This window comes from Schistocerca piceifrons, chromosome 7 (assembly GCF_021461385.2).
Source record: "Schistocerca piceifrons isolate TAMUIC-IGC-003096 chromosome 7, iqSchPice1.1, whole genome shotgun sequence".
NCBI lineage: Eukaryota > Metazoa > Arthropoda > Insecta > Orthoptera > Acrididae > Schistocerca > Schistocerca piceifrons.
Genome location: NC_060144.1, coordinates 578,830,478 through 578,842,255, shown reverse-complemented (window position 1 = coordinate 578,842,255; position 11,778 = coordinate 578,830,478). Strand labels below are relative to the sequence as shown.

The 11,778-nt window shown below is 43.8% G+C and overlaps 1 non-coding gene across 1 annotated transcript; it reads left to right on the top strand.

Annotated features, from left to right (window-relative positions):
• The first annotated feature begins 10,899 nt into the window (after window positions 1-10,899).
• Window positions 10,900-10,973, top strand: Trnat-ugu. Its single transcript has one exon. It is a non-coding gene; the product is annotated as a tRNA-Thr (tRNA).
• Window positions 10,974-11,778: the final 805 nt, after the last annotated feature.

Below are 11,778 nucleotides of genomic sequence, written 5' to 3'. Positions count from 1 at the left end.
GCTGCCATTACCAAAAGGTGTCGCCCCTCCACCAAAACTCTTTCTCCATTTCCAACAAGCGATGTCAGTCAATCATTATGTGGTAACCAACAGTGTACCAGTGGATGGATTGGATTGGATTGTTTGGAGGAAGAGACCAAACAGCGAGGTCATCGGTCTCATCGGATTATGGAAGGATGGGGAAGGAAGTCGGCCGTGCCCTTTCAAAGGAACCATCCCAGCATTTGCCTGGAGCGATTTAGGGAAATCACGGAAAACCTAAATCAGGATGGCCGGACTCGGGATTGAACCGTCGTCCTCTCGAATGCGAGTCCAGTGTGCCAGTGGATGGAGGGGATGGAAAAGACACCATCGATGTACTGTAATAGCAAACACCACAGTTGATAGTGCAAATAATTTTAGCAATTTTACAGTAATTTCAACACCGAAGGATACGAATTGTATATTTACTACATCGACACTGTACACAGCGATATATTGCCGGGTTGGAGATTGGTTTTACACTCTAATGTTCAAGCTACCATTGTTAATGGCAGAGCAGCATAACTGAGAAAATGTCTCTCTGCAATTGACAGTCTGAATGCCACTTTGGCAGGGTTTAACTGTCAGTGCAATATCGTAATCTGTACAAAATAGTTTTGCCACTGAAAGCCTTATCTGCAGAATAAAAGAGGCAGAGAATGCTCCCACGCTGGCAGCAGCAGGTTGGTGGGTAAATTCAGTAAGAGTCAATCAGAATGCTCCATTCATTCACATTCTTTGCGCTGGACATAGAAGCCTCTGCATACAAGTGAGAACGCTTGCTGTTTCAGAGATGCTTATTGAACGCAGGTGGGGTGCCACGTAAGCACAAACTGAAAGAATGCATTCGATTTAATTCTGAGCTATTTTTGTAAACAGCTCCTGCTTGTGCTGGAGTCTCCCTGTGGACAAGCTGAGACATCACGAAAGCCCCTACAAAAGCGACTGTTAACTATTTCTGGGCACTTTACAATTTCCAAGAGGTCGACTTGACTCCTATTTACATAGAAATGTGATGTCAGTATAGCACTAAGAACCCTTTAGATGCATCTCCGTGGGTGAGCTGCTATGCAGACATCTCTCGCTTGATGCTGGATTTGCAGGTAGACGTCGCTCTCAGTAAACACGTACGCAGCCAGAGGCATCTCACAAGTCCCATTAGGATTACTAGGAACAATGCAGCCTGTGCTAATTTGGGAAGCTTTGGAGCAGATTTCTATAGTGCGACGTGTGACGTCATATCCACAGTTATAGAGGTATGGTGCCAGCAATGGTAAACACGCAAGTGCAGCTCAGAGGGTGACTTGCCTCTTATTTACGTATACACGTGATGCCAGTGTAACACTTGAAGAACTCTAACTGTATACCTGAAAAAGGACACCACATTTACCTGCTGGCTGCAGGTGATAGCGGCCAGAGACTAATGGCTAACACCCCTGTACTCATCTGTCGGGCAGAGGCTTGCGGCGGCTTCGGTATGTGCGAGTGTTGTAACCCCTGATACGTTGTGGTTGATGATAGTTCGAAAGAGTTTTATATGTGCACTGAGTGTTTGTGCACTACATTATTTTCTGTTTTCAAGCACTGTAAACGTGTTGGCAGAGCGTAATATATGTCTTATTTTGGTGACTTACGAGGAGTTTGCTGGTCTGTAAGCTATGTACTGCATTATTTGGACAGTTTGTAATTAGTGAACGTGTCTGCAGTATGTTTTACATGTGTTATTTTGATAATTTACGAGTTGATTCCGTGTCTGCACATCAGTATACTACTGCATTGTTTCAGTAATTTATGACTTGTTAGCAGGTCTGTAGGCTGTGTATTGTGACCCCAAGAATGTAAGGGTGAGTGTTTTGTATCAGTGTAACAAATACACTATGTGTAATCAATCCGTAAATAAATTGTTCCAAAAATAAAGTACACGGGTTTCTGTCTCCAGCAGCCCAGCGCAGGCTGAGTCCTTTTCCCGCTATTTTGCCCCCAAGCTCCCATTATGGATTACGTCATGGGAGGTATGACAGCGCCATCTGGTGGCAGTACTGTGTACTAGGGCTCCAGACGTCATGGTGGACAGAGTGGATGGCGCTACTGCCTCAAATTGCTTAAATGAACACTGCATGCATAATAAAGACTTATGTCCATCCTATCCAGCACCCCAACACAGGCTGTGTCCTTTCCCTGCCAGTTCCTAGGAAGAGGTGGCGGTTGGATGACTTAGATTAGTGGACGTAACACAAGTGCCCTTTTTACCCGTAATTTTCTTAGGTTAGTGTAGGTAGCAATCGTGCATTGCATTGTCTTGCTGGAATTTGAACTTCCCACCATTTTCTGTCGGAGGGGAGAGGGGATGGGGGGGGGGACGGTGTTACGTTAGTGGAGGTAACCCAAGTGAGCTATCTTCCCGCCAAAATTTGAACTTCCCTCCATGATGTCATTGCGGCTTTACCATATCTATCGCCGCCAATCTTGGATCCACCATCTTGAATAAATTTGGCAATAATGCAGAGTGGGGCAATACGAACTTTGTCCCTCTATTTGCGTGGCCTTACTACTGCATTGAACTTCACAGCTTGAATAAGGTTTGGAACAAGAGGATACTGGCCGAATGACTGCCCTGCCCACTCAGTTCGATTCCCATTAAATTCAAAATTTTAAGGAAAAGTGCATGTTCTACAAGCCTATAATAGAACACATATCAACCCCCCCCCCCCCTTCTGGACGTGGCAGCCAGGCACACTATCACAACCCCACAGTATTCCTCGAAAACTCAACGTTACTTTAACGTATTAAATAAATGGGTGTAAGAATTCGAAGTCGGTTTCCTCGGGACATTTTGATAGTTCCATCGCACTGTTTTTGGCGACCGTTATTTGAATTCTGAACCTATCGTACCGTAACTATAAAATAATTTTAAAAATTTGATCGTAGTGAGGTCTCTTATTAGAACAGGAAAAGCAAACCGAGCGAGGTGGCGCAGTGGTTAGCACACTGGACTCGCATTCGGGAGGACGACGGTTCAATCCCGTCTCCAGCCATCCTGATTTAGGTTTTCCGTGATTTCCCTAAATCGTTTCAGGCAAATGCTGGGATGGTTCCTTTGAAAGGGCACGGCCGATTTCCTTCCCCATCCTTCCCTAACCCGAGCTTGCGCTCCGTCTCTAATGACCTCGTTGTCGACGGGACGTTCAACAACACTAACCTAACCTAACCAGGAAAAGCAGAAGGGGTTCCCTCTATGTTAGCGAGGGAATGCAACAAAGGAAAGGGTGGATGGTATGAAGAGATCACGCCAAATTAGAACAATGGACGAGTCTGTGGACATTTACCATACTGTACACGTTGCCATCTGGACATGAGGCTCAAATGTCTTCGATTACAAACAATTACAGAAATGGCTCTGAGCACTATGGGACTTTACTGCTGCGGTCATCAGTCCCCTAGACTTAGAACTACTTAAACTTAACCAACCTAAGGACATCACACACATCCATGCCCGAGGCAGGATTCGAACCTGCGACCGTAGCGGTCGCACGGTTCCTGACTGCAGCACCTAGAACTGCTCGGCCACCCTGGCTGGCCAATAATTACACCCGGATCCTCCCTCAGACAGTCATATGCGCCGGCCACTGTGACGGGTGGTTCTAGGCGCTTCAGTCTGGAACCGCGCTGCTGCTACGGTCGCAGGTTCCAATCCTGCCTCGGGCTTGAATGTGTGTGATGTGCTTAGGTTAGTTAGGTTTAAGTAGTTCTAAGTCTAGGGGACTGATGACCTCAGATGTTAAGTCCGATAGTGCTTAGAGCCATTTTTTGAACAGTCATCTACGCCAGACTCTGAGCTGCAGAGGCGGATAGTAAGCTCCATGGTAACGGTTAACTGAAAGAAGAAGCATGTGTGAGACATGCAAAAGCTGTAGGTGTGCTCTAAATAATACTCGCCGGCGCTGATACAGCGTTTCACATCGTCGATTTCTGGGTAATTATTATTTTCATTGAAAAACTGAACGGATCAGACATTATTTTATGGTTCTTGTGAATATATTGTCAGATTTTCAAGCTATGTTTGTATGCAGCCTGCCACTTATTCACGCAATTTAAACACTGATAGTATTCTGGTCCGAATCCTAAAATCCATCTTACATCTACATCTACATGCATACTCCGCAAGCCACCTGACGGTGTGTGGCGGAGGGTACCTTGAGTACCTCTATCGGTTCTCCACTCTATTCCAGTGTCGTATTGTTCGTGGAAAGAAGGATTGTCGGTATGCTTCTGTGTGGGCTCTAATCTCTGATTGTATTCTCATGCTCACTTAGCGAGATGTTCGTAGAAGGGAGCAATATACTGCTTGACTCTTCGGTGAAGATATGTTCTCGAAACTTTAACAAAAGCTCGTACCGTGCTATTGAGCGTCTCTCCTGCAGAGTCTTCCACTGGAGTTTATCTATCATCTCCGTAACTCTTTCGCGATTACTAAATGATCCTGTAACGAAGCGCGCTGCTCTCCGTTGGATCTTCTCTATCTATTCGATCAACCCTATCTGGTACGGATCCCACACTCCTGAGCAGTATTCAAGCAGTGGGCGAACAAGCGTACTGTAACCTACTTCCTTTGTTTTTGGATTGCATTTCCTTAGGATTCTTCCAATGAATCTCAGTCTGGCATCTGCTTTACCGACGCTTAATTTTATATGGTCATTCCACTTTAAATCACTGCTAATGCGTACTCCCAGATAATTTATGGAATTAACTGCTTTCATTTGCTGACCTGCTGTTCTGTAGCTAAATGATAAGGGATCTATCTTTCTATGTATTCGCAGCACATTACACTTGTCTACATTGAGATTCAGTTGCCATTCCCAGCACCATGCGTCAATTCGCTGCAGATCCTCTTGCATTTCAGTACAATTTTCCACTGTTACAACCTCTCGATACGCCACAGCATCATCTGCAAAAAGCCTCAGTGAAATTCCGATGTCATCCACAAGGTCATTTATGTATATTGTGAAGAATGATGTAGTCCGAAGTGAACTGAAATATGTAACGTTTGTTGTTAGAAATAGAGTGTACATGACTTTTTGTAAACGCAAGGGTACAGTAACGTTCTGAATAAAGATTGTTATTTACAGCTAATGTCTGCGTTGGCGTTTTTTTATGGCAACTGGGACCATATCAGAAATTACCCGGACGACCTACGCCTCGCCTTCCTTGTTCCTACCAGTCAAGAAAGGATTGATGAATTAGCAATTACATTTTATGGAAACAAGATTAATTATTCAGCTGCTGTAATTGTACTTGAAGAACTCTGGTATTATAAGCCAAATTTTGATGATTTAATACGGCAATTCAGGGAAGCATATAGAGAGTTTGTGTTTATGCCTAATGGAATAAGATGTGCACATAGGTACTACGATTTTAGGCAGGGACGTTATAGGCCTTTGTGGTATAACTACTATAGCCTCAATACATAAAACCTTAAAAGTCATACCTCAGACGCACAGCCGAAGGCTATCCTAGAAAATGGCCTCACGGGTAGTGAGGTCTCCCAATCAGGGTAGAACAAAATATAGGCTTGTTCACAAGTTGTGGCAGTGTACCTGTCAGTATGAATTTTGTTTATATTTTAGGTGGCAAGCGTTGGCACGATTGTATTATGTGTTGGGTTATAAAGGTAATGAAAGTCAGTAAAAAACAGAGATTGTCAGAGACTGGAAATTTAGTTGATTTGTTTGATAGATAATGTAGAGACTGAGCAAAGAAGAAATGGCTTAAGTGAGCTACTGCGCAGAACTGAAATACAGTTTGAAATTCAATAAATCAGTAATAAATTTGAAAATAACATGAATCTAACAGAGATACTCAAGAAATTTAAAATAAATGTTTCAATTTTGCCAGCCGCGGTAGTGTCGCGGTTCTAGGCGCGCAGTCCGGAACTGTGCGACCGCTACGGTCGCAGGTTCGAATCCTACCTCGGGCATGGATGTGTGTGATGTCCTTAGTTTAGTTAGGCTTAAGTAGTTCTAAGATCTAGGGGACTGATGACCACAGTGAGTTGAGTCCCATAGTGCTCTGAGCCATTTGAACCATTTTGTTTCAATTTTGTTTAGAATTCCATTGTTTACGTGTGCCAGAATATGGTCTACAATGGGTACTTCTATTACGAACCAGTGACTGAAGAAAAAGCAGCATCAAAAAATAAATAATGTAGAGTAATGTAATTCTGGGAATACGTATGTCTAGGTAACATATTTAATGTAAGCGCGAGATAAGATATTGCGAAAATGTGAAGTGCTGGTACATTAATAACCGGTGTAACCTCCAGACCGATGAATGCAAGCATGCAAACATGCGTGCATTGTCTCGTGGCGGATGTCTGTTTGGGAGATAGAGTTCTATGTCTACTGCACTTGACCGGTCAATACAAGGATGGTTAATCCTCGTTGTCGATGACGCTGGAGTTGTTGTCCGATGATGTCCCGTATGTGCTGCATTGGAGACGGATTTGAAGTCGAGCAGGCTAAGTCAACACGTCGACACTCTGTAGAGCATGTTGGCTTACCACAGAATGATGTGGGCGAGCGTTACGCTGTAGGAAAGCAATCCTTGGATTGCTGTTCACAAATGACAGCACAGGTCGAATCACCAGACTGACGTACAATTTGGCAGTCAGGATACGTGGGCTAACCGCAGGAGTGCACCTGCTTTCATACGAAATCGCCCACCATACCATAACTACAGGTGTAGCGCCACTCTGTCTAGCGCGCACCCCTGTTGCTTGCAGGTCCTCCACTGGCCTTCTTCAAACCATCACTGGCACCGAGGCAGAACCAGCTTTCATCGGAAAACACCACACACCTTCGCCGTGCCCTCCAGTGAGCTCATACTTGTCACCATTGTCGTAGCAAATAACGGTGATTTGGAATCGGTGGAATGCACGCTACAGGCGCAGTTGGCTGGAAGCTCTCCTTGAAGTAAGCTATTTGTAGCAGTCCGTTGTGTCACCTTAGTGCTAACTACTCCTCCATTGCTGCTGCAGATGCGGTCGATGCGCCAGAGCCACTTCCCCCTCGGAAGTGAGACATGACCCTCCGGAGGCCAGTCTTCTTGCGAGCGAACATCCTCGTGACCAGCGCTGCCAGAAATTATGCACAGTGGCTACGTTACTTCCGAGTCTTTCCCCAATACCGCAGTAGGAACATCCAGCTTTTCGTAACCTTACTACAAGCCCTTTTTCAAACTCAGTGAGGTGTTGATAATGGCATCATTGTCGCCTTAAAGACATCCTTCAGTAACATCAAACCACTATGTCCAATCTCGAAGGTAACTACTGACGCTCACGACCGTTACAGCTTTATTTAAAGAAAATCTGATTTGCATCCTCGTATTGGCGCTCTCTTATAGTACTGGGGCGAAACTGAAATGGACGTCACCTTCCAGATGTAGAAACACGCCCACCAACTTTCGTTTATGTCGCAAAACTCCTTCTTGTTGTTACGATTCTTTTTTTTGTGAATATAGTATCTATGCAAAGGAAGTGGGTCTGCAGTTTAACCCCCATGAAAACTTCCTATGTTGATTTATTCAAAAACATCAAGCGTACTTTCGTAAACATTAATGTGATGATGTGACATGTTGTTGATGAGTCTTCCATAGAAAACAGGAGAATTATTACCGGAGTGATTTGTTCATTCTGTGAAGTAGTTTTCATATGTAACAATTAGTGAAAAAGTTCAATTTACTCGTAGAAACTTTGAGTATAATGATCACGCTTATCTTACTTACTAAAATATGTGACTGTTTTGTACTGGTGAACGTTCACTCACCTTGTAATAACTATTAACTACTGTTTAGTCTGACCTAACTGATTAGGTTTCAAAATCCGCAAAATCTGTATTGGATTACGGCGTGTTTCGGAAAATATTAAATAACTTCCAGTTGTATTACATAAGTCAAGTATTTGTGATGTATCGCTGTCAAGCAGTAGTAAGATATAACATGAGAGGGCGCGTGTTATTTGATGACTACGTTTGAATCCAGCAAGCTTGTCGAATCCCAGCTGACTGTCCAGTTAGAGCGTCACCCACCTTGTATGTAACGCATTAACAGCTGACTGTAGCACCGAAATGTTGTCTTCCCAGACTATGGCATATTAGAAGAATGGCGGCGCCGACCAATCTAAGGACCGATATGTCGGAATTCATATAATGTTTGCCTAGCCGCCGGCCGCGGTGGCCGTGCGGTTCTAGGCGCTCCAGTCCGGAGCCGCGCTGCTGCTACGGTCGCAGGTTCGAATCCTGCCTCGGGCGTGGGTGTGTGTGATGTCCTTAGGTTAGTTAGGTTTAAGTAGTTCTAAGTTCTAGGGGACTAATGACCACAGCAGTTGAGTCCCATAGTGCTCAGAGCCATTTGAACCATTTTGCCTAGCCAAGTCGAGTAGAGAAACTTAAGTACTCGCTATTTGATACGATCCTGAAGACTAGTGTAGTTTAGTGGGTGTTGTTAAGTAGAGGACACCCCGTGCCTGATCCGAATTTAAAAGGTTTATCTCTACTGCAGATCCAAACCGTCAATGTAATCCATTGTCCTGCAATATTTGGCGCAATGTTTCAATGAGTACGATATCTGAGACAAGCGCCAAGCCCAAAAAATACATTACTCAAGGAATTGATTTTCTTGTGTGAGTCCTCGATCATGATGAATAGTTTGTGAGCAAAACATTCTAAATCGCTATTTTTTGTTTACTATGAGTTTTGGGCAACTGTCATCGTCCGGTATATGCAATCAAGATTAGAGGAACATAACGAGCGACAGGCTTTTGCTATACAACAACAACGTACTAAAGATCACTTTAAATTTAAAAATATTTTTAAAAGTACATTTACCAAAAAGATTAGAACTTGGATGTGTCTGAAATCTTATGGGACCTAACTGCTAAGGCCATCAGTCCCTAAGCTTACACACTACTTAACCTAAATTATCCTAAGAACCAAGACACACACCCATGCCCGAGGGAGGACTCGAACCTCCGTCGGGACCAGCCACACAGTCCATGACTGCAGCGCCTGAGACCACTCGGCTAATCCCGCGCGGCTGCGGAGATTAGAACTTGCAGAACACGGTTCAGTATACCAAACTCGGGCATCAACTAACACATCGTTCAAAAATTTGTACAGTGATGTAAGTCCTGATCGCGAACTGGCGTTAATGTGCACAACGTGCCCTATGGTAACATCTACAGCTTATATTTTTGTACAAATTGGTCTTTGGTTTCCGTCTCTTGGTCGGTGAGGTTCACTTTGGGAAGTGTTGCGGAGCCGCTTGAGGTTAAGTCTTTTGACCTATAAACATTTCGATGTATACCAGCCCCAAACTTAGGAATACTTCAGTGTGTACCAGTTCGTGATTAAGAAACATTTTGCGACTGTAAGTGCCAATGGGCATAGACTCACAGCAGGGTGAACAGTGGTGAACATTTGAGCCGAGATGAATTTTATTATTCTACAAACACTTGAGTGAACTTAATGTACTTTATGATTTTGACGCAGTTTTGGTGAATTAATTCACCGCTCCATGCTTTTACTCTATACATTTTACTGACTGCTGTTGCTCTTCTTCCTATTAAAGCCAATCACTTGCTTTCTTATGTCTATACTATGTTTAAGAACGACCTGTGTGAGACCTCCAGTCGAACAAAATTTGTCTCTGACTTGAATAAATTAATAGTCATGATTAATCGTTTAGTTGTAGCGCACATTATCTAATGGGATCATAATCCTAAGGTTTCCCCTTTTAATACTCTCGACGCAATTGTTAATTTATTTGTTTGATTCACCGATCTGCTACTTCAATGCACCTCATGATAGACGCTTGCTTCTGAGGGGCTTAGAGCAACAGTGCATGACTGAATATCTCTTCCACAGAAGACACGTATCGCACACGGCGATTAATTTCTCATCATTAAACTGTTACCGGCCTCAGTAGCGTTAGGCCCTGCCCAAAATATTCGCAGTTTGTGACGAATTTATTCAGTTACATACCAAGCCTAAATAATCCCAATACATGAAAATGCGATACTAAACATGTAAGGAACTATCGTCCTATCGGTCTTTTGTCCATACTGTACAAAGTTTTGACCAGAATTTTGACAACCAGATCAAGCACCACACTTGACCTAGCTGCGTTCCTCACAAGATTTAGTACAATTGCAAGTATCATCAATCTCCGCGATATAATTAGTAGAACAATTTAATACTATCTACGTCTCTGTCTTGCCTTTATAGATTTAGGAAAGACACCCTATTCGAACAGTCACACATCTGTGTTTGAGGCTCTAACAGAGCAAGGAATAGAACAAGGCTGTATTAAAGTCTTATATAACGTATAAAAACCTCCGCAGTGTTGTGACTGTAGTCGAAGAAATCAACTAGTGCCGCCACTATGAAGATACAAATTAGATTTGCTTTAAATACATTTTGTAACGGCCATGAGCGTTTGTTACCCTTGACGCTGGACTTGGTGAGTTGATATTAGTCAAGAATGCCTTTAGACCGACAAATACGCCATTATCAGCAGCTACTGAATTTCAACGAGCTGGTGTAATTGGGCTAAGAGAAACTGGATGTTACTTCTGCGAATGTCCGAAAGAACAGATACCATCTTAGTAAATATGTACTTAAGGCTCACCGGCCATTTGATCATCTTCTTCTTCTGTGCGAATGCACAAACAGTGCCCGAACTCTTATGGGAATCGGCAACGCGCCGCGAGTAATGTGTATAATGGGCGGGGCCACTACGAATGTAGCGCGGGACAATACGTTGAGAATGTGGGTTTCGCGGGAGGCGTGCCAGAGGTAAATCCCTGCAGTCGCGCTATCCTCTGTGTCCTCGGTGGCTCAGGTGGATAGAGCGTCTGCCGTGTAAGCAGAAGATCCCGGGTTCGAGTCCCGGTCGGGGCACACATTTTCATCCGTCCCCGTTGACGTATGTCAACGCCTAAAAGCAGCTAAGGGCGTTCATTTCATTGTAATTTCAAAAATAAATCAGTTGATGTGACGTCAACGAAGGCCAGTGACATAAGAGACATAGTGAATAGAACGGCAGTGGCCTCCTCAAGTCGCTCGAAGAAAAGATGGCGGGAGGTCAAGACAAGCACTAGACTGGAGCCCAATTCATCAAAAACGACCAAGGTGAAGGTTACGCGACAGACTGGACAGAAAACGCAGCCGTATTAAACTGGTAAGGGGAAGCTCGCGATGATCGATATGAGGGAACCTGCTGCTATCCTATGTTGCATGCCATACAAAAGACGCCAGATCACTAAGCGACTGAATTGGCTCGTGAACATGAAGATGATACCACTGAGTCACGTGATCATTGCACCCAAGTCTGCATCTGTACTCCGCAAACGACTTTTGGTGTGTGGAGCATGGACTAATTCTCCTACTACTGTCGTTTTTTCACTTCCTGCTCCTTTGGCAAACTGTTCACTGTTGAATCTCCGTGTGAACCTTAATTGGATTTTTTCATTGTGTTCATATCAAGTATAATTTCGTAGGCGTGCATGGCCAGTGTCAATCTGAATAAAATGGTTTTTGGTATTAGGCAATTTCATTACAATATAATGAAGCAACTAAACTGTCGACGTTTCGATCGACTTTTCGACAGTGTTCTTCAGGACTATTAACCACTGGAGATTGATCATTGCATTCACGTGTATACTGTCTGTTTCGGTTATCTGGTGGCTGCTGACGTCACGTGTCT